The sequence below is a fragment of the Tauraco erythrolophus genome, chromosome 21, assembly GCF_009769465.1.
Source record: "Tauraco erythrolophus isolate bTauEry1 chromosome 21, bTauEry1.pri, whole genome shotgun sequence".
Lineage (NCBI taxonomy): Eukaryota > Metazoa > Chordata > Aves > Musophagiformes > Musophagidae > Tauraco > Tauraco erythrolophus.
The window spans coordinates 1,014,495-1,033,609 of NC_141485.1; the positions used below are offsets into that span (position 1 = coordinate 1,014,495).

The 19,115-nt window shown below is 40.3% G+C and overlaps 1 protein-coding gene across 12 annotated transcripts in view; it reads left to right on the forward strand.

Annotated features, from left to right (window-relative positions):
• Nucleotides 1-19,115, forward strand: part of LYRM9 (LYR motif containing 9) — a 32,544-nt gene that overhangs the window by 5,306 nt on the left and 8,123 nt on the right. For 6 of the 12 annotated variants that reach the window (XM_086624582.1, XM_086624584.1, XM_086624578.1 and 3 more), the window contains exon 2: nt 8,009-8,081. The exons of 4 other annotated variants lie outside the window; for them this stretch is intronic. The gene's annotated coding sequence lies outside the window, so the exon portion shown is untranslated. Of the gene's footprint in view, nt 1-2,408; nt 2,560-8,008; nt 8,082-10,324; nt 10,367-19,115 lie in introns of those variants that run through there. 2 more of the 12 variants (XM_086624585.1, XM_086624580.1) reach the window with 2 other exon arrangements.

Here is a 19,115-nt window from a genome sequence, read left to right on the forward strand (position 1 = left end):
TTGGTGTATGTTAGGTCTTTTCTTTGCAAAGAATTTTCTAGAGTTTTCATCTTTTAAAACCTTTTCTCTACAAAACTGGAAAAGAAGAAATTAATCTATTAGTAAAATCCAGTGAGGAGCAGAGGGAAAGTATTTTTTTATGTGTAAAGGTTTGTGTCTTAACAGTTTGCCAGGATGGCGATATGCCTTCACCTAAGAGGAGGGCAAGGTTCCCCTTGGCTTGTTGAACAGGGACAATCCCTGTCCTGCTCGGCGCAGTGTGTTAGTAAGAAGATAGGGCAAAAATCGCCTCGTCAGACCAGGTGGATGAGCTGGCATGAGCTCGTTAGTCTATCAAAAAGGCATGTTGTCCAAGATGAGCCTCCTCTTTGTCTTTAAAGCAGCAGTGTGGGACTTGCCTGCTTCTTTGGAAAGCAATTAAAATGATGGAGTGGTACTTGCTTCACTAGAGCTGCGCTGATACGACTGAGATACGGGGTGGGGGGCAACTGGTGTAAGTGACAGATAGTGTCATCTGAGATAGTGCATGTCTCTGTTGGAGCTCAGACTCTACAGGCACTTACGTTGCTCCACTGGCCTGTCAGCCCTGTTTGTGGCTCCTGCAGTGTGGTTTTGTGGTGGTCATGTTGCAGTTGGCAGCTTTGCCCCGAGTTTCTGTGTACTGTATGTACAGACACGAAGCTCACGAAAAGCACCGGGGCTTGAATTCATACCAGAGGTGATCACCTCCGAGACACTGAGCTCCATGTGCCGTGCTGTTTCCTAACAAGTGTTTTCTTTGAATTCTCTGAAGTAGTTGCAGAATTCCTCGCTCGCTGCAGGGCTTAAGCATGAGCCTGGCTTTAACCAGGAGTGCTCAGGTGCTTGAAGTTGGTTTATAATAATTTGCCATTTCAAGACTTTGACCTGATTGTTTAGTTCTCTCTGTCACGTTTTCTTGCTGCTAAACACCAGTTGCAGGAGATAGAGGGGAGGTCTTTGTCCCCTGTGGCTTTTTAGAGAAAATAATAGTTCTGCAGTTCTCTCTGTTCTGTGGTTCTTTGCACCAGAAATGACCCTGCTGATCTCTGTCACCAGCGTTTCCTTTTATCCCTCTCCTGGCAGCTGCTTTGCTCCATTTTGATGTTGGAACAGCAAATGAACTCCTTCTGAAGCAAATACCATGCCAGTAAAGATGTTGAAGCAGCAAGAAAATCATCTCTGTCTCTGAAGACTGAATTGGAGACCTTTGTGAATGAGATGTTCTTAAAATAGCTCCACAGCATGTTATCCTCCCTAGAAGGTGGAGAGCTGAAAACGCCACCACAAGCCACTTGTTTTTGTGTGAGCAGAATCCCTAAATGATGTTTTCTTGGAGTGGGGAGAGAAGCAGGTTACTTCCTTTTCCTCCAAATTAAATTAGCTACAATAATACCTGAGCACTTTGTATTTCTGCTATATCTTCTAGTCAGTGATGGGGGAGGAAGGAAGATAAGGCACCAGTACTTGTGATGGGTTGAGTTTTCGGGATTGTAGATTTAATCTGAGTAGAAAACACTGTTGCTGTGGTGGTATTTTTGGGAACACTATCTTTGAGCAACCTGCCTTCCTAGTCTGGTTGTCCAGCAGTTAGGTTTTTGTTCTGCCGTTGATTCCAGCAATAACTGGTGAACACAGCGTTTGAGTTGATTGGCATTGATTGTGTGCCTCTTGCTAAGAGTTTTGTTGGCAAGAGCGTGGCTAATGGGCATGATTATTAAAAGTTTGATATGCAATTTTTCACCTTTTATGTGAAGGTGGAAATAATTAGTATTACTGATAAAATTAGTATTACTGATAAAACACAAAGTTTTCTAAGCTCTCTCAGTTGTTTTAAGAACATTAATGTTTTTCCTAATCCTGCTTTTTGACATGATAATATCCCTTTAAGGGCTTGCTTTACCAGATCAATTCCTTTGCTACTAGAAGAACTAAAGCTTTTCAGCTGTCTGTCCAATTTATCCTTCTGGACTAAATTTCTCGTACCAAGATAATCAGCAGCAATACTCCCCTCAGGAGATTTGTATCAATTAGTTACACGTCACTAATTTCTGCGATATTGGTGGACCAGTCAGTTGTAAGAAAGCTGTTTTGGAAACAGTCATGACTGTGGGGGGGTTGTCTTTACTTTTTTTTGGTGAGGGTTTGTTTGTTCTGAAATAGAACTTTTCCATGGCAGCTGTTGAAAACCTGCAGGTTTTCACATGTGCATGGAGAAATACAGGGTAGCTTTAGACAGCTCCTTTTGGGATGTTAATTACCTACATATTTCACAGAGTTCTAATGAGGGGCTGTGTTATACACAGCTAAGCAAATTTATTCCAGAAATACTTACGATGGAGAATGCCACCCAAATATTTGTGGCTCTCCAAGTACACCAGTGGTTTGTAGCTGTTGTGTAAATCCCGTGTGTCTAGGGGTGTCTGTGTGCCTGCTGCTGCGGTGCCACGCTCTGTTCAGTGTACCAGCCGGAATTCCAGGCGTCCAAGGCTGCTGGTGACTCTTCTGTCCTGTGGTCAATTCAGTTCACTGAAGTGGGATGTAAGTACTCTGTAAATGGGACTGTGGGTGACGCAGGAGCAGTCCGGCATTAAAAAGAAGGGGATGCAGTCTGAAGAGAAACTGGAAGTGAGGTGATGGCCACAGTTCAGAAGCTGCTGATGAGGAAGAGACGTCTCTTGTTCTAACATGTGCCAAGCCTCATCTTTGCAGTGTGATATTTGCAGACAGATCCTAGAGGATCTCTACAGCACCCAAATCTTCACATCCATCTCGTGCAAGCTTTTCCGAATTGCTTCTGAGAAGTAGTTGGATGTTACTTAGATTCGTGATTTTTAGTGGAGGACTCGGATGTTGTCAGTGAAGGGTTTGCCTTCATGTGCTGTGCTTCTACTGCCCTGCCTGCAAACCTTGTCAATGTATTTCACTTCGTAGTTGTGTGTGTATGTATTTCTGTTTTTTTTGGTGGGTTTTTTTTGTGCCATATATGAAGAGACAGACTTGGTGAGAGCTGAGTATGTATCAATTGGTTTAATGCTCTGTAGCCACAGCACTGGCACCTCTTCCATCCCTGATGTCTCTCCAGCTCCTTGATGTCCATCCCTGTGTCTCTCCAGCCCCTCGATGTCACTGACCAACTTTAAGTGGAAAGCAACTGTGGTGCTATATTGATAACGTGAGTTGCAAATGCAGTCTAGTGGGAAAGCAGGTTACTCCCCAGCTGGAATGCAGACCAGGCTTCAGTTATTCCCTCCCTTAGCCAGAGAAAGGTGGTTTTAATCTATTTATTATTCATTTGGTTGTTTTTTTTCAGCACTGATAGAGCTGCAAATGCCATAGCACTGTTAGTCTTTTACTGTCCATTTGCCAAATTAGCAGATATATTGGGACATGAAGCTGTTTTCAGCCACTCAGGTCTAGTCCCAAATAGTGCCATAGGATCTTGTGGATTGCTCTGGGTTTATAAAGACTTAAATGACAGAATAACATGTCACTCTTAAGAACCTGCTACCAGCCGTCTTGGGATTTTTTTTTTTTAGGCAGCTGAATTTCTTTTCCCTGATGTTTAAGACAAAACTAATTTGATATGATTAGTAGAGAAGGAAAATTAAAAGGACAAAATCGTGCAGGAAGCTCATTAAAATGGAAACACTGAAGTAACTGTGTAATTGGGCATTGATTCTGTCCTCACGCCCCCACTCACTTTATGAGCAGTTTTGTATTAAAAGTAACGTGTCTGCAGGATGATGCTCCGACATCTGGTATTGCTGAAACAAAATGATTTGCTTGGATTTTTCCTCTCTCCATATTCTTCCAACATCTGCATGTGTAGATCTTTACTGTACATTAATCACATCTAACACTGCTCCTTTCCAGGGAAAAGGCATCAAAGGGGATTCAATCAGTATGGGATCTGTCTCCGTAGGAGGGAAATGTTTCAGTGTGGGATTCTGTACTGCCATTTGCTTTTACTGAATGGTAGGTGACTGGCAGTGGAACGGAGTAACGGGAACGAGGACTTGGAGGGCTGCTGGCGTGGAGCCCCTGCACAGTGATGTTGCTCTCGAGTGTGTTTCTGTGAAATAAAGAAGTTCACAGGCTGTGACCTGTTTTCTGAAATGCTACTGTCACCTACATGATTAAAACAATGCAAATAAATTTCCTTTTTTTCTGTACTCAGAGTGTTTGCAGGCAAATCACTTTTTTTGAAGGATTTCACATTGAAAATGTTCAATATTAGTGTTGGGATTTTGATTTGTGTTTTTTTACTTTATAGATAGATTTATAACCAACTTATTAGATCAATCTCGCTGGATGCTTGCTATTTCAATCACTCTGGCTTTGATTATTCTGATAGGAAACGATATATTTTCTTTGTTTTATGTTTTTGAGGATTGCTAAAATATGTACGATTGCTTGTGCCAATTTTAAGATTCAGTTTATTTATGAAATCTGACTATTGCATCTCCTCAGTGTTTGTACTATAAAAATAAAACTGCATGAAGGTTCATAGCAGGGAAATACAAAAAGCTGAACAATAGATTTGAACTAATATTTTGAAGTCTTTTCTGATCTCTAATTATCATGATGTTAATTGTCTTTCAAACTATGCACTAGTTGGGAAATCAAATGCTTAAATCCGTTTCTATCCAGGAAAACGCTTGAGCTCAATTTGAAGTATGTGTGTAAGTTAGTTAAATGACTCATAACTATTTGCTTAAATCCTATCCAGTGTGAGATTGACTAAATTTTAGAATTGCAATGTCAATACTGCAGTAAATAAGATAAATATGGGTGTTGGTTTTGCTATGAACTTATCACTGACTTTTACCATCATTTTTATGATATGCAGTTGAAATCAGAAAAGAATGGAAATTCCAACTAATTTTTTAATATGCTGAAATGTATTAAGTTACACAAAAGAATCCATATTATAGTAATCCTGCATATATACAGGAAAAGAGTACCCAGTGTGCATGGCAGATGGTTTCAAAGGAAATCCTCGAGAGCTGGGATTAAAAAGCAATTTTCAGCGAGTTTAAAATGGGTCTCCATATTTGGGTCACAGATATTAACTCTTTCATTGCAAACAAATGAAGGAGAAGTCTTATCAGATTTTTATGGAAATGTTTCTCTCTGTAAAAGCTGACCAGTGTGCACTGTGGAAGAAAAAAATGAGAATGTCGCTTGATTCTGCTTCTGCTCCCGTTGTAACAGCAGTGGGAAGTAGAGCTGTGAAATGGAGACAGTGCTACGTGGCAAGAAAGTGGGGTTCAGGGTTCAGTAAGGACCAACGGCAGCCCTTGAGAATAATGTGTGTAAGGCTTCAGTTTTTGTCTGCCCACTGAATAAAACTTACATCAAGACAAACACAAAAATTGAAGAATGATCTTGATTTTGTTGTTCTGGGTCTGTGAAGTTGGAATTTTTGAGGAAACCTGAGGTATAAAGATGAAGGTACCTGAAGCCCATTTCATTTCAGAGTTCTGACCCGGTTCCTGCCCGTCAGCTTCCACTGATTTTGTTGGCCTTTGGACCAGAACTTCATGATTCTGTACTGCAGTAGTATAATCCTCCTCTCTCCTACCCATCACTTTTTATTTTAAACTTTCCGATAAGTAATTGTTGGTGTGTTAGAAATGGCAGGTTTATACCTATTTACATTTATAAATTATACTTAATCACTGTTTATAAAGTGTAAAAACTTTTCACATAGCATTTTTCTATCCCTTTGGGATATTGCAAGCATGTCTGATATACGCTAAATGAGAAATTGAACAGCAACACTTCTGTTAGGTCATAGTCAGGAATGAACGTGGGCTCCACGTTTTGCTTGGAACTATGTCTGCCCTTACAACTGGAAAGCAAGCCTGTGTTTTCTCAAACATGTTTTGGGGCTCACTAGAACTTAATTTGTTTATTACTTTTTCTAAAAAGGTTATATTCTAAAATGAACGGTACCGTGCAAACATTGTGCCAGGCTGCAGCTGTTTGTTGGTGATGTTCAAATGCCCAGAAATATCATCATCAATACGATGCAAAGAAGTGATTGAGTGCAGATCAGCTTTGTATTCCAAGAGCAAGAGAAGACTCTGGGCTTTTAGTTGGTATAAATAGCACAGCCAGTTGGAGATTATTTGCTTTGACTAACTTATACCAGCTAGTAAAGGTGTTGGGAAGATAATTCGTGTTTAAGTCAGTGCTCTTCTTCTGTTTATGTAATCAAAGGGAGAAGCAGTAAGGGGATGTGAAGGGAAGACTCACATAAATGAGACAATGGATTAGGAAAACGTTTTATAACGTAGATGAACAGGACAACACTGAATCCACAGAAAAGGACACTGGGTGCTCAAGATGCAGACTGAGAATCTGGATGGCAGTGTTAGCTGTGTGACTGATGACAAAGGCTTTGCCTCGGATGTCTTGCAAGAAGGGATCCATAGGCCTTAGCTGCAAACAAAGCATCTCCTGCGTGTGTAACCGAGGTGCCATTTTGAATGCTTAATCCTTGGAACCCATGTTCCCAAGGTAATTATGTGCCTTTGGAGGACGATTGAGTGCTGAAATTAGATATCAAAAATTGAACATCTCAAGCTATTGTCAACCATCAAGTGTTGTCAAGTTATGATACTATTAATACTTAGAAAAAATTGTCACCCATGACAACACTTATCTTTGATCTGCATGTTTGTAAATGTAGTTCAGAATTTTGCCTTAGATTTTTCAAAGACTTTCACCTTTCAAAGGGAGGCTTAATAGATCAGCTGATCTGCCATTATTATCTTCCAGGACTTTTGTTTCAAGTGGTTTTTGAAAGATTCTGGGAAGTACCGCATGATCTGAGATAAGAGCTGATCCAGATGTCTTTGGATAGTCAGAGCAATCCATTCCCTTGACTGCAAGAAACGATGATCAAGTTCTAAATAAAGGAATTGGTGTTGACTTCAGAGAATTAGTTGATTTCACTGTACAATGAAGTGTTGATAAAGCAGGAGTTTCTTGCGTGGAGCCAGTTGTCTCATGGGTCAGAAGCAGTTTTTTGTCAGGGCAAAACATGGTGGAAGGAGTAAGCTCGTGCAGATCACCAGAAGATTAGATGGATGGAAGAGGGAAGCCCAAATTCTCCTGTTGAGGGCCAAACGAGAGTCATCCCGGAACTACCCCAAGGGGTGATTCTGAAGCAATGTGTGATGTGCTATATGTGATGTGCTATTAAAATGTGTTGTTAAAGGAATACTGTGAAAGAGAAGCTTCTCAGGTGGTGTTTGTCTGCTAGAGCTGTAAAAAATGCTTGACTTTATGTTGGTTGTGCATTGTTTGTTTTCAGTAAAACTAACTCTCAGGGAAGTAATTCCTAGTTTTCTGCAGCCTTCTTGGAGATGAGTTTTGAAGGCGAAGGTCAGTACTGCAAGCAGGGTGTTGCTTAAGAAGTTATTTCCTTTGCTACTTCCTGCAGAAGTGTACTTGAGTGTTTTGAGTGGGACTGGAAAGCCAAACAGCCATCAAGGCCTAATGCTTATGTTTTACTGAGGACCTACCAGACTGTCCTAACGTTGATAAATGCTTTTTCCAAAGCAACGTTCTGCTCTCTGGCAAATATATAAATCTCCGAAATTGTTATGTCGTTGTACAGAGTTCTGAGTACTGGAAACTGTGTCTCTAAGGTAGTTAAATGCTTTTTTTACCTTTGGAAACTCCTAACAGGAAATATTGAAGGCTCAGTTCCACTGAGCGCTTTGGAATTTCTCTCTAATTATCTTTTTGTAGTGTATATTTATTAAAAAGTGTTTTCTGAGTAGATTACTGAAAGCAATAACCTGTTCATATTAAGGCCATAGCTTCACGTTTAGTGTAAGTGGTTAGCCAAAAGTGAAAGCTTACGTACTGAGAAGTTGTGCTGTAAGTGGGCTTCTCTGCGCTTCGTTATCGATGGTGCTTTCAGTAGCAAGTGGAGGAGAAACAGATAATGAAAATTGATTCTTCTCTGCAGGTCTCTTGCTTACTGTTGGACTTTGACAGACCCAATCTGTGAAGATAATTGAAGTTCCTTTGCCCTGAATGCTGTAAGTGATTTTTTTGTTTATTTTATGGAAACCGTTAGGACCCTATTTGCCTCCTGTAGGGGAAAAAAGGTGAAAATGCCAGATCACAAACAAATGGTAGAAATGAAGTTGGTGCAGGTTTGTTAATGACTGTATATGTTTGCAGGAGAGATTTCTAAGCAGCGTTTTGTATTCAGGAACACCCCTGTCTCCATTCCAGCCGTGCTGATAAATGCAGCAGCAGAATCCTAATTGCAAATTGCTAGTAAAGATACCAAAGGAAACAGTATTTCCCTACTTCTATCAGAACTACAATGAGCAATCTCCGCATGGAGGAGGGAATCTGCTGTTGCTGTGGGTGTTGTATTTGGTTGAGAATAAACACCTGGAGTATCAGCATAGTATTTTAACCAGAATATCATGTAGAGAAGTCAGAGATGTGATAAAAATTGAGAATGAAAAATTCTCCCATTGGTAAGGACACAGGGTGGTGGCCCTGACTGTTATTAGCATAACAGTTGCTTGAATTTCAGGTGCCATGATAACATAGCAGGAGACTTTAAATATGTCTTTGCTGTTCAATAGACTCGTCAGAGGAGCGACTGGCCTGCTTCAAACCCTGTAAATGTGGAAGCATGGCTTTTGGAGCAGCTGGGCTGATACCTCCCATAGCGCGTAGAATCTAGCAGTTGTAGCTGGTAGGCTACTGCAGGGAGGCAGGATGTGGGTAGGAGGCTGGAAACAGAATGCCATGATTTTGACCTTGCTTCAGCATCCCATTAGTATCCTCAGGACATAGCTCTCTGCTGATGCTATAATTAATAGTTACATGTGTTGCTAATGACACATTTCTTATTTCTACGAGAGTCTCTTTAGAACAGCTGATACCCTTGTACCAATGAAAACATGCAAAGAGCTCTTCATATCCCCATTTTTTCCCCAAAGCTGTGGGAACACTTTTCTGGCTTGTAGAACAAAGAAGTTAGAACAAATTACATAGCCAACATCTGCACCTGGCTCACTTGCATGAATATTTGGCATAGATGCCAAACTACCTTCTGCCAAGAGAGCCTTGCTGGTACAGTTGTTCAGGGATGAGGAGCTGGTAATGTCTCTTCCTTTTTGGTTCACCAAAGCTATTTTCTTAATTTGTCAAAGTCAACATTTTATTGGAAAGGAAAATGTATTTTTACCTTTAAATATCAGAATATCAGAGGTTAATTAATGGTTAATCAAACTTTTTCTAGCCAACCACGTTAAGATTATGATGGTGTATCACTTTAGTTCCGATGGCAGACACATCACATATGGGTTGCCATTTTGATGGCTTGGAATGGTAATCTGACCCATAAAAACTGAAGCATAATATGCAAACTGATTTTTTTCTGGCCTGCCCTATTCTGGATGCCATCTGTGTTAGGATGGAAATGAGCCTGCTCAAAATGTGGTCTGCCACTTTTAAGCAGAGTGGTAGTGCCAGTCACAGATGGATTTAAAAGAATAGCCTCAGTGTGAACAAGAAGAGAAGGAAGACTCTCCTGAGAGCAGGAAGTTCCACTTGGAAGCATGTTAGGTCTGTTAAATCCTGTGGCCTGTGGAACATCCATCAGACCTTTCCATGGATTCTTCATGTGGATTAAGTAAACTAAACTTACTTTCTAAAAATCGAGAAAAAACCCTCAACTTCCACATGCTGCTCTCCCTCCCACCGCTGCCTTCTCTTGCTGTCATCCATAACGGAATGTGGTGCAGGAAGCTGACGGGATCTGATCCTGTTGAGTGTTTGCAGTTTATCCGTTCAGCAAAGCCAGTCGCAGCGAATTATTTCCTAAGTTTTGTCGATGTGTGTTTTCAATCTGTCCTGTGAAGCCTGTTGAAGTCGCGGCATTCAGAGTCTGGGGCTGCTGTTTCTGAGTTCCTGTCTCTGACAATTAACAAAAACCTGTTGCAGGTGAAGATGAGTACCTGTCTCCTCCTGATGCATCTCAAACCAAAAATTAAGATATTTGAGCACCTACTTATCACTGTAGTCAATGAGATCTCAGTTCTCTTCTACTCCATTTGAGAGAGCCTGTGCTCTGAAGTTAGAGATTCAGTGAACTCGTCTTATGCGTAGCCACAAGTGTCTTGGTACTATTTATAATCCAAAGAAACACATTAAGTGATTTTTACTGGTTAGGAATATGGTCTACAAAAATCTCTGATTTTTTTTTAAAATATCTTTAAATCGATTACATTGTTTGAATGACCATTTGCTTTTACAGTAAGGAAGCACGTAAAAGAAGGCACTCATCGATGACTTTCAGGTTTGTGACACACTCGAACATCCCTCTCAAGTCCTCTTTAAGCCTTTTATTTCCAGGCTAAATAAACACCAATTTCAGCGATGTCTCATCTACTCCCTTTAATTACTGCTGTTCAGAGAAAGTTTCTGCCGATGCAAATGTGCTGTGTTGTCATGTCACATTGAATTGCATCAGCCTTATATTTAGGAACAAAAAGAGGGGGAGGCTGAGACAGGATGTGGCTGCAAATGGAACCAAAGGGTTTTCTTAAATATAGGCTGGAAATAGACAATTGAGGCAGTGATGCTTTTTCAAGCAAAAATCCATGAAAGGGAAAATCAAGTCTGTGACGGCAGAAATGACAGGGCTGGGGGTGTGAGAAGAGGGAGTTCTAGATGGAGGCGTGGGCTGGTGTCAGGGAAGAGCTGATGAACTCCTCATCTACGTGAACACCCTTTGCACTGTCAGACTGGTGTGAAGTGGTTTTAGAATGTTAGACCACATACATCTCCTCTTGTTTGTTCTGTGCTGGCTGAGAAAGTTACTAGCCATTCTTCCCTCCAGCTCGTTGCAGGACATGCCACCTGCCCTTTCCTTGCTGATTATCTCCCCTGCAGGTCTCAAAGCTGAGCTTGTTGGTTGCTTCCCAACTTGACTTATTTTGATGGAAAAAAAAAACTTTAATGACTGGTCTTTGCTAACTTGGATGTCTCAGCTTATCCCAGTCACTTGCAGGAATTATCCTAGATACCACACAGCTTTATTCTCGTTGATTTACCTGTTACTGTTTGCTGCTTTGATGTAGGGATTAGTCATTAGATTTTTTTTGTTCTCCTTAAAACATTATCAAATTCCCAAGCCTAAAATCAGTATGGTGCAAAATGGCTCAGCTTTATTGAATTCTTTGCGCTGCCTGTTTACGTGATGGTTGAATTTGCTAAAGTTAGAAGTATTTCTTCTGGCTCCTGAGTCAGCCTCCAGAATTCTAAGTGTGTTCTGTGGCAGCTCCATAAGCAGAAATGAAGTGGTTTGTTCTCTGCTTGCATTTTGTGGGGTTGTACCTTACTAGATGAGATTTTGGGTTCATTTTGTGTTTGTTTTTTTTTTTTTTGCTAGTGAGGTAGCCAAACAAATAGTAGTAAAGGAAGAGTTTACCTAATTAAGCAGTAAGAAGCTGAAGGAGAAAAGATGGGAGGAAACATATGAAACTTGTGCATAACGTCCAGTGAAATTTACTCAAACCACAGTGGAAATATATGAAAAAAATAATTTTTTCAGATGCTTTGTATAGTGTATTAAATTCTAGTAGCCTAGTAGGCCTTCAGAGTGCTAATACACAGTACTGATATACACAAAATATCCTAACATTAATTAACCCTTAAAAGACTCTTGCATTGCAGGAGTGTTGTCATCTATAACAGAGGGTTGCCTTGACCAGCTCAGTTTCTCCTCTGTAACTTTGGAGAAACTCTGTTGCAACCGTAAAACTCAAGCCCAGTTGTTCAGGTTGCCAGCGAAGGTGAGTTTTTGTGGTTCAACCGAAATTAATAGAAATGTGCTGATTTACACCAGCCCAGAATTTTGCCTAGTGACTTTAATGTTGCCTTCAGCGGCACTTGCCTGGAGAAACTATGGTAGAAGAAGGAAGTCCTCCAGTCCTCGAGTTCCAGTACAGATACAATACGAGTATTACAGATTCTTATGGTGGACATAAATTCTTTTATGGCAACATACACTATTTCAGTTTATTTCTTTTAATTAATTCCATCAGTAACTCTCAACTTGCTAAACTAAAACTAAATAGACATAGAGAACACTTGCAGTAGCTGTCCAAATAAATGTAGGAGACTTCAAACAATCCATCACACTAAATTTACTTTAATATGTAGTATCTCTTCTCAAATAATATTTTAAAATTGTTCATGAGGAAGGTCAGTTTGGTTCTTCAGAAAATGTTAGCGGCTTCCCCATTGAAAACACTTTTTGCCCTCTCAAAACTGTGCAGAAAATGATCTATTCAAATCAAACGCATAAATGATGTATGTAATATAACTGGCTTTGAAATGATGAGTCTGATCAGAGCCTGATGGCATTAAACTGAGTTCTGAAAGATCAGTTGTGTTTGAGAATCCTCAGAACTCTCCGTGTGGATGTGATCTGTAAGCGTGGTAGCAGCACCTACTTCTCAAATTAGAAAAGTACTATTCATTTCTTACAGCTAAGCACTTGGGTTCTCTCCTCAGAAGTAATTGGTGGTATTAGAGGTGATGTTTTTATTCTTGTCACCAAGGATAATAAATGCAGTAGAAGTTTAAAGCTTGTATATTTGCATCATTATGAGAAATACAAGTCCAGTAGTATTTCTGACTGGAGCTAGACAGGCAAAGGCACCCAACTCTTCATGGCTAGATATTGCCAGTCCTCCAGGGCTGTAAAATATTAGATATAGTGATGCTGTAATCCACACTCTTTATTTTTAAATTCTTTAAACAGGAAAATAACCCATGGTGCTAAACCATATGTGCAGTGAAGCTTGATGGGAACAAGGGAAGGAGAGATTTACCTCTGGCTTTATACACGAAACTGTAGTGTGTGGTGGTCTGGGCACCCGAGGTGCACAGGTCCACAACTGGGAGAAGAGGTGGGCAGACTGCTGGCAGCTTCTAGCCTGAGTAGTAGGAGGCTTGTGGTGTTGACTGGGCTGCAGTATTTGGTGTTCTGTCTTCTGTGGTTTTTATTTGATAAATGCATCCCTTGTCTCTGGCATCGAACTGGACTGTAAATGGAAGTGTAGCAAAGTCTACGTCCCTTCCTCGAGGAGTGGAGGGAGGAGGTGAGAGAGTCCTGGAGAGAGTCTGGTGATACTTAAAGCATTAATTTGCGTAGAGCTTCTTATTTCTCATTTTCAGTTTAATTCAATTCGTGAGACTTAAGATAACCACATCGGATTTTTTCCTCAAATTACTTTTTTAGTACATGAGAAAATAAAAAATGGCTCAGTAAAATATGTGGATTTTCATAGCAAAGAACACATTTGTTATGCTTTTCCAAAGCAACTCACAGAAATATTAAATGGGGAAGGAGAAAGATAAATGTTTGGTTTACAGTTGGAGTTTGTTTGTTTTGAACTGAATAAGTCTGAAAATACTGGATTAAAAACTGCAGATCAAATGAAAAGACTCCATAAGCGTTCTCCAGATTGTTCATCAAAAAACCACCCAACTGACAACACCACAGCAAGAAAATGTTCTTAATTAATGTCTTCAGTTAAAGGAAAAGCATGGTGCCTCTCTTAAATATGTTATTAAATCTGTATTGTTTAGATAATAGGCCGGGGAAAGACACTTGTGCTGAGCGCTGTGTCAGATTCGTCAGGGCATGTTTTAATTCTAGTTCACTTGCTGGATTTCACAGCTATTTGTCTGGGTATTGGGGTAATTTGGAGAGTTGAGTGAAGCCAGATGACTGTAATGAACTCATTCTGTGTCTTTGACTCATTCTGGCAAAAAAAGATGCTATTTATGGGGTATTTTGCATTGTTAAGACTTCTGTTCCTCCTGTCTCTCAAACTTTCTCTGGGCCTCTGTCTTTGTGCCATCACTAATAATTACATCAAATTAATTCAGCATAATTGAGTTAATTATTAGCACTGGAGGTTAACAACATGACTTCAATTGAACCAGAGCTTTTATCCCCCTTTTCCCGAGGTTTCACAAAATGTAAACAAATCTGAATCATGGATGAAAGCGAAGCACTTGATGGAAATGGAGCTGCCGTTGCCAGTCAGAAGAGCTATCCTGCCACATCCGTTCACTCGGAAGGGTGTTGATAAATGTGCTGTCTGCTGCAAAGGGGAAAGAACACTGTGGCATTCTGTATCAGCATCCAAGTACTTGAGAAAAAAAGGAAATATTTTAATCACTCCAGAGCCATTCAGTCAAACCCAGAAAGATAAGAATAATCATGAATAAAAATTCAGATATATAGATGATATTGAACCTGATTCAGCTGACATACGTCAAAAAGAATTAAGACGTAGGTTCCAAAGACTCAGAGGATAGCTTTTGGAGTGAAGGATGCTATTGTGAACCACTGTGTGAGACATCCCTAGCGTGATTCCTTGTATGAAGTCGTAGTTTGAGAATCGGAAGATGCAGTGTCTATTCCCAGCTCTGCTGTTGACTCATTGTGTGACTTTGCGGAAGCCCCCTGGAGTACAGTTTTTTTTTCTTGAATATTTTCACTCTTAGACATCCAGGAGGCCAGGGCTGTCTCTTTCTGCTTGTGCATCCATGATCCAGGCATAGTGCAGTGGGATATTTCAGTCACTGGTGTCTCCAGGTGTTGAAAGGATCTCTGCGTTGGGGTGCCATGCTCTGCCTTTGCCGAGGGCGAAAGCAAGCCAAGGATCAGAATTGAGATCCAGCTCCTGCTTTCCACAAAGTGCAGTGTTTGTAGAAAGAGCTCTGAGCTGGACACTCAGATTGAGTTTTGGCTTGAACTTAACTCTGTATATAGACAGTACAATATAAATATTTTTTTCCTCTAACTTCATCTCAGCCAGAGCTATAAATTAGTTACTCAGTATAGTTGGTGTGTTGTGTGTAATCAATTAAAAGCAAGCTCTGTACCTACAAAAACAAATGTCCTGCAGAGTTCTGTAGAGTGTTTTTTTCTGATATATCCTTCTGGCTCAGTGACAAAAATAGCCAGAAGGCAGGAGGGGAGTGAAAATTTGAAGAAATCATTTTTGTAAGATTTTTACCTGGCCAACAGGATATCCAGGATCTATTTTTGGTTCTGCTATTGGTGTGTTATGTGGAAGACTAAAAATATTACTCAATTTCTTTGTGTCTCTTTGGGGAAAGTAAGGCTAAAGATGCTTGGGTTGCATTTATACTTGATTTAAGTTCTGGGAGTTCCATGTATGGTAAGGATTATCTAACAATGGATGAATTTTCTGGGACAGACTGCAGAAGATAGATAAAGCTGTCTTGCTTGAAAACTGCTTACAAGTTTCTGGGACAAAGTGAAAGTGAGTCTGTTGCTGACGTTCTGATCCTAGGTTCAGACAATGTCAGGTTGGAAAGAAATAAGATCACCTTTTGTTTTGAAAAGGTGCAATACAATATTGCTAATAGTAGAATGTATAATGCTATATATAATAGTGTTACAATTCATGAGGTCGTTATCTGTTCTAAGCAATAGATGGCAGTGGTTTTAAATTGTAGATAACCTCTGCAGTTCTCAGATTTGTAAGATTTTCTCAATTTTTTTTTTCCATCTCACTACTTTAACTAATGTTAGTTTAAATCTAGGTAATGATGGGAGAGGAGGAGGGTAGTCATATTACTAACATGGAAATTCTCAACGTACGCTTTCTGTTCTCATCTAAATCTTGTCCATGGCTTCACCATGAAGACAGATGACAAACAGCTTTCTTCCATGCAGGGCGCACTGGGACACACTGGTGCCCTTTTAGCACCATGGGGAGAATTACGCTCCCGGGAGGTCAGGTCCTGTACTATACCTGACTGCAAGTTTGTTAAACTCGATGGAGCTGTGCTAGCTTGTTGATATTGGTTGAAGCTTGATCTGTTGGTAGACTTTTGAAGCTTATTTAGAATTTACAGTACTGTCCTCTTCCAGCATTTTTTCCTTTTGGAAGTCTCTGTTAAATCAGAACAGGAGGGAAACAACAAGGACTTGGCTAATGTAGGCAACAATGCATTTAGTCCTGTGCTCAAGCAATGTGTAGCCTGCAATTTAAATACATTACGCCAGCTAACATCTGCCATCACTGTCAGCTGTAGTTTTAATTACTTCCGACTTTTAATTGGGTCCAATCACAAAGCACTGGAATAGATTGTTAAGTAGCTCTTTCTGGAGCCAGGTACCGATTTCCTGAGTGACTGAGTTCCTTCAATGTTTTTCTTTTCATCTCAGAAGAATATCTTCCAACTTTCTAAAGTAACAATATCTTGTAACACGTTGAGGAGAATGGTCTCTGAAGGAGTAGAGGGCACATATAACTCTTTTGCCATCCAAAGCGTGGAGAACGTGCAAGTCCCATACCTCAGCTGGCTTTGCGAGGAGCTCTCTCTTGTGGCATCCCCTGAAGCCAGTAGAGGTTTTTCAGGGATAAGTATCCTTTCCCTCAAACCAGTTGCTGTACTGGGAACTCTTTTCTTTCAATAAGCTAGCCAGACTTTCCCTTTGTTTTTCTCATGAAACAGATTCTCTTTGAGCTGGGCTGGGCCATGGAGAGTGACAGTAAAGTTTTGGGGCAAACTTGAGATATGGCTTTAAGACCTCAGAAATGTTCCTGAGATATGGCGGCGCCTGCCCACATGATTAGCTGTTGGTATGGTGACAATCCCCGATTAGTGCACTGTACAAGGTAAAATCCCCTTTAAGAGGCTAAAGACTCCTGGACTTAAATGTTCCGTGGTACTGCTGTGAACAGGCGTGTGTTTCGCTCAAGATGTGGTGGGCCAAATTCATCCCTGGTATAATTCTGCCACAAGTGGGGTTGGTGCTAGGGAAGGCTTTGGCTTGGATCATTGCTTAGATTGAGGGCAAAAGATAGGAAAATGCCAAATTTCAGTAAGGGTGGATTTGAAATAATGAAGACAGCAAGTTGTTCTGGATGCTGCTGGAAAGGATAAGGTGTGTTGCGAAGGATGATGGCAGGGTGAACTGGAGATCCCAGGGCACTGCACAAGCACCGGGCATTGCGTGTGCATGGTTGGAACTGGAAGTGATACGCTGCAGGAGATCAGTAAGGTGCGGGGTCACAGTGGAAAGCCCCGTTATGCTGCAGGTTTTATTCCCATGTAGGCTGGAAATGATGCTTGCCATAAAGGAGTGCTAAGAGGTATATGGTAGCCATTCTTGGTTTTAAAAAAAAAGTTTTTTATTTAGTCACTGTGACCCACACTATTGACTTCTTTTGCTTTTTCTAAGTTCTCTGACTCTTTACTTTCCTATGACTTTGTCCTTCTAGCACACTTTTATACTTTTTCTTTCTTAAGTAGAGCCGTTTTTGCACTGATAGCTGCTTGTTTGAATTACGTGCTTTAACTTTCTTGCCTTTTTCTTAAAAAAAAAAAGATTATTTTTAAAAAAAAAAAGTTGGATTGCATGAACAAAATAAGCCGGTCTTAAAGCCTAAAGGTAAAAAAATTTCACAAGTTTCAGACCTTGCTGAATCGAGCAAGAAGCTGTGGCAAAACCTTGTGTAAGACTTACTGATTCTGGAGGACCTGCTTTAAGGTGGTACTTCCCATGCTTCTGTGACCCATAGTTTATAGAACTGATGTTTTCACCAGTCAAAACCAGCATTCTCTCTTCAAAAGAACTTTCATACTTTTTGCTGTTAACTGGGTATCCGTGCTTTAGCTAGAGCCCAGAGCCATAGGCCATTCCTGTATTTACTAGCTGGGAAGCTGTGGAACCTGGAAGGGAGGACTGATGTAGCCAAATACTAAGACAAGAGAGTAAGAATCCTTCTGAGTAGGAGCAGCCCACTTGGGTGTCTTCCTGGACTGATGTCAAAACATGAACCAAGATGTTTTGTGGTTAAAGAGGTTTCAAGAGGCTTCCAGTTTCGTTCTTACTTTGGCATTTTGATTATTACTTTCCCGTGCAGCAAACTTTACCATCTCATTTTACCCAAATACCCCTTTTGGAATCTGTATTCATGCTAACAAAAGCAGGTCCAGGGCAGGCATGATGAGTCAGGTTACAGAACTTGGCTATGAATTTTTAATAGTAATTTTACTAGTAATTTGTTTTTTCTTGCAGAGTTGAGTTTGTCATTGGACGCTTAGATGTTTTCAAGGAACTGCTGGGAATATTCTGAAGCAACTTCCCAATTAAAATCAAATTAATGCTACTCAGTAGATGCTTTACATTTGTTTTCTTTGATTAATTTTACTTTACAGGGTTTTTTTGCTTAATCCTAATCTGCAAAATTCACTCTACTTCTCAGCAATTTTTATGATTTAGTCCAAATATGGCCTACTAACACCCAGGGAGATGGTATTGAGATTCTAACTGGTGAACTATAGGGATTTGCCTGAAAAAGTTTTGATAGCAGAAAAAGAATAAATCTGCGAGCAGTGGCATGATGTCATATCAGGATCATCCCGGGTTCAGCTATACACTGGGTCAGTTGACAAGCTTGCTAATGCAGATTGCAAGATTAATTGGCTTTGGTCAGCCTTTGCTTCACTATCTGAATATAATTATCAGGAATGCAAATGATTATGCAATGCTGAGAAAGGCCACAATAGTCTCAGTGTCTTCTTTTATACTTGTCCCTTTTTAAACAGGGCTTTATCTAAATGCAAATGTGATTTCAGCCTTCTGATCAGGACATTATACAGTCACCCATTCCAGAAAAGCACAATTAGCAGATTATTTTATGTCTGACTCAACAGTTCTTGGTTTACATAGTTTGTTTGTTGCGCTATGCGTGATATTTAAGTTATGAGAAGGGCATTTACATTATTAGACAGGATTATAGCCAGATGTTATGAGGTCGAGGGTTTTTTCTTGGCAGATAAAAATGGTAACATTTGTGGGATTTGAGGGGGGATGTTTTTAGAACAAAAGGCAATAGTGCAGATTCTTATGCTTCGTTGCCCTTTTGTGCAAAACAAGGGGCAAATTATCAATAGTAACTATGCAAATTCTCCCATGTTGTGATGTGTCCAAGGGCAGAGTTTAGCCTTACCTGTTTTCAGGATCTATTCGCTCTTGAGTT